The following is a 4,688-nucleotide window of genomic DNA, read 5'->3' on the forward strand; positions in this document are numbered from 1 at the left end:
ATTAGTCTGGTTAAAGTTTTGTCAATCTCATTTATCTTTTCTAAGAAACAGATTTATTTCCACTCTGTCTGATCTTTGTTGTTTTCTTCCTTCTACCTGGGCTTTGTTGTTGTTGTTTTTCTAGTGCCTTTAGGTGTAAGGTTAGATTGCCTCTTCAGGATATTTTTTAGGTATTGTTATGATTTTCTCTCTTAGTACTTCTTTGTGTCCCATGGATTTTGGGTTGTTGTGTGCTCTATTTCATTTGTCTCAAGGTAACATTTGATTTCTTCTTTGATTTTATTGTTAACCCATTCATTGTTTAAGAATGTGTTATTTAGTTTGCATATGTTTGTGTTTTCAGGTTTTTTTTTCTTGTAAATGAATTATAATTTTATTCCATTATGGTCAGAGAAGATGCTTGGTATGATTTCAATATTTTTATATTTATTGAACTTGAATCTTAATATATGGTCTATTCTAGAAAATGTTTCATATGCACTTGAAAAGAATATTTTTTCTTCTGCTTTGAAATAAAATGTTCTATAAGTATCAATTAAATTCACTTGGTCTAGTGTGTCATTTAAGGTTGATGCTTCCTTGTTGACTTTTGTCTGAAAGATCTATCCATTGATATCAATGATGTTAAAATCCCTTACCATGACTGTATTACTATCAATCTCTCCCTTATGTCCATCAAGAGTTGCTTTATATATTTAGATTATCCAATCTGGGCATATAAATGTTTACAAGAATTATATCTTCATGTTGGATTGATGCCGTTATCATTATATAATATCTTTGTCCCTTATTATAGCCTTTGTTTCAAAGTCTATTTTGCCTGGTGTAAGTACTGTTACCAGTTTTTATTTTGTTCCTATTTACATGAATACCTTTTCCCATCCCTTTACTTTTAGTCTATGTGTATCTTTTACTTATTTATTTATTTTTACTAAGGTAGGTCTCTTATAGACAGCATATATATGGGTCTTGTTTTCTTATCTATTCATTTATCCTTTGTCTTTTGATTGAGGCATTTAAGCAATTTACATTTATCATGATTTTTGATAGGTGGACATTTACTGCCATTTTATTCTTTATAACTTCCCTCCTTCCTTCCCTTCTCCCTCTTCCTCCCTTCCCATCCCTCTCTTCTCCTTCCCTCTCTCTCTTCTCCTTCTTTCCTTCCTTCCTTTCTCCCCCCCGCAGTCTCTTTCTTTCTCTCTTCTTTCTTCTTAAAGAAGTCTCTATAACATTTGTGTATGTGTGTGTGAGAGAGAGATACTGGTTTGGTGGTAATGAAATCTTTAGCTCTTCCTTGCCTGGGGAGTTCTTTATTGCACTTTCAATTTTAAATGATAGCCTTGTTGGGTATAGTAGTTTAGATTGTAGGTCCTTGATTTTCATCACTTTGAATATTTGATGCCAATCCCTTCTGGCCTGAAGTGTCTCTACTGGGAAATCTGCTTAAGTCTCTTAGCAGATCCCTTATAGGTAACTAATTATCTTTCTCTTGCTGCTTTTAAGATTCTCTCTTTGTCTTTAGCGCTTGTCATTTTAATTATGATGTGTCTTGGTGTGGGACACTTTGGATTCATCTTGTTTGGGACTTCTTGAGCTTCCTGGACCTGTGTGTCTTTCTTTTCCCACCAGGTTAAGGAAGTTTTCAATTAATATTTCTTCAAGTAGGTTCTCAATATTTTGCCTTCTCTCTTTTTCTTCTGGTGCCGCTATGATGCAGAAGTTGTTATGCTTTACATTGTTCCAGAGGTTCCTTAGACTACCCTCATTTTCTATAATTCTCTTTCCTTTTTGTTGCTCTGACTGAGTGTTTTTTGCTACCTTGTCTCCCCTATCACTGATTCAATCATGTGCTTCATCTAGCCTTCTGGTGTGTTCATCATTTCAGATATTGCATTGGTCATTTCTGAAAAGTTTTGTTTTTATATTTCCTATGTCCTTTTTATGCTTGCTATCTCTTTGTTGAAGTTCTTACTAAGTTCCTTGAGAATCTTTATAACCATTGTTCTGAACTTTGTATCTGGTAGCTTGCTTGACTCTATTTCATTTAGTTCTTTTTTTCTGGATATTTCTCCTGTTGTTTCACTTAGGGAATGTTTCTTTGTCTCCTCATTTCATCTGCTTCTCTGTATTACTTTGTGTATTAGGTAGACCTGCTATGCCTTGGCATGATGGCCTTATGTACTGGGTGGGGTTCACTGCTGTAGTCTTCCTGATTGCTTGAGGTAGGTTCTCCAGGAATATTTCTGATGGGTGTTATGCAAGTCCTCTTGTTGTAGTTGAGTCTTGATTGTTGGTGCATCCATGGGTAGGATTGTTCCTCAATTTGGCTGAGAATTGACCCTGATCACAGTGTATGAGCTGTCATGCAGAGGTTAACTCCACAAAGCTGAATTCACCCCCATAGGGTCTGGTGTCTACTAAGATCTCCCTTTGTGTGTGCCCCTCGTGGAGCTAATTGGGTCATGCTCTGACATGGTCTGATCCACTGAGGGTGTCAGTTTGGGAGCTACTTGGGAGGGTTTCCAGTGCTGCTCAATGTCACATGCTACCTGTTACCAGCCCTAGCCTACCTGTTTGGTGCTACAACATGATCCACAATTTGTGGTTCCTTCTGTAGGGCCTGGGTGTGCATGGGAAGGGCCAAGCTGCACACTAAGGCTTCACAGAGATTGGAGCATTTCAGCAAGAGGCCCAAGACTCCCTGAAACCAGCTAGCTGCCTATGAGGCTTAGTCACTGAAAGAGTCTCTGGCAGTATTCAAGTTGCATGAAGGAGTATCTCAGTGAGTCACCAGGTGGGGGCAACTTGTGTTCTACCAGATTGAAATAGATTCAAACTTGGCATTAGTGCTGGGTTTGAGGTCACTCAACAAGTGTCTTGGTACACCAAGTTTAGCCACCACCTGCCAAGTGTCCACAGATCTTTGAGGTGGGGCAAAGTCTAATGAATTCATCAGGGTGAGATCATCAGGCCCAAATAGACCAATATTTAGTTGTAGAAGGGAGGGTTTTGCACAGAAACAGTAGTGCCCATTTGGTATTCAAAGGAAAAATGACCCTACCCAAGAGCCACACAATTTAGTTTTTCCCAGGGTCTGTCCAGATCTTCTGGAGAGTCATCAGGGGGCCAGGCTGGCCACAGCCAGCTGGTAATATTGCATAGCACAAGCTTGGCAGGGTGGGGCCACCAGGAGTCGGTAGGGTGGAGCTAGTAGATTTCCAGTGATGGGTGGGGTGCTACTATTCTTGCTGGGTGAGGGTTGTGGTGCACTGAAAGTTCTCAGGCTCTCCAGGTAGGTGTGTGGTACAGTTGCTCTGTTGCTCTCTGGCCAGGAGGAGAAATGACGTCTGCCCCAGAGCCATACAACTCTGTCTCAGATTCTTCCTGAGTTTGCCCTCAAGATTCCTTTAGGAGTCTGTACTATAGGCTCAGTCAACAGGCTCCTATGCAGTGTGTGATATGGGCAGGGTGAGACAACAGGTGGCCAGGGGTGGGCACTTGTGCAGTCCCCCCAGGCAGATACAATTTGGAGGGGAGTGCTTTACCCAGGACAGATAGCATCTGTTCTCAGTGCGGGAGAGGGACTCAGTTCAGAGATGCTGGTGGTTGTCACCTTCAGCTGTCCCTGGAGCCACACAGCCCAGTCTGTCCTCGTGCAACTCCAGTCCACTTCAATCCACCCTCCCTCTGCCAGCACAGCCCAGCACATGTGGCTGCAATGAGACTTTTTGCTCTGACTCTTTAAGAGGGTGTCTGGGTTTGTAGCAGACTCGCATCTCTCCCTGATAAACGGGTTTCCCACTGACTTTAAGCCAGATGCTATGTGGACACTTCTTCTAGGCTATGTTATTCCAGGCTGGGGAGCCTGGCATGGGGTTGAGATCCCACACTATGCAGTGAGGAACTCTGCAGCTGACATATACCTTCAAATTCTCAGCTGCCATATGTGGGTACAGGACCAGCCCTTTTTGCTTCTCTGTCCTTCCCACTAGTCACATTGTGGCTTTTTTATGTAAACCCTTATAAGAATCCTCTTCAGCTAGTCATCACTTGGTTATTCAGATTGACTTTTCTATAGTTTAGTTGTAATTCCAGTTTGGGCCCAGGAGAAGTGAGTGTAACTTCTCTCTACTCCGCCTCCATCTTCTTCCCCCTTTGTGTAATGTATATACTGCCTCTGGGTAAATATAAGGAATAATTAGCAATTATTATTGGGCATAATAACAATCCTTAGGCATTGCTCAGATTTTTACATGTTGGGTGGATGAGGAGGCTTTTGCTGGTGAGGAAAACAGCATGTGGTGTATTGAGGATCAGCACTTCAATCTTACTCTGTTTTCTCTCCATTAATAGCTCTCAAGGAAAAAAAAAAACTGATGTTTTGGATCTAAACTGTAAATACAAACTGACCCATTTTGTAATAAGGTTAGTGGGGGTTTTTGCTATTAAGTTATAGGATTTTTATATATTTTGGAAATTAACACCTATCAGATATTTGGTTTGCAAGTATTTTCTCCCATTCTGTAGGTTACTTTTTTCATTTTGTTTATGGACTAGAGACTTGAATAAAGATTTCTCCAAAGAAGATCTACAAATGGTCAACAAAGGTTAATGACAATAATCATCAGGGAAATTCAAAGCAAAACCACAATGCCAAGATGGTTATTTTCAACAACAACAACTAC

This window comes from Phyllostomus hastatus, unplaced genomic scaffold (assembly GCF_019186645.2).
Source record: "Phyllostomus hastatus isolate PE091 unplaced genomic scaffold, TTU_PhHast_1.1 phas_contig_37, whole genome shotgun sequence".
Classification (NCBI taxonomy): Eukaryota; Metazoa; Chordata; class Mammalia; order Chiroptera; family Phyllostomidae; genus Phyllostomus; species Phyllostomus hastatus.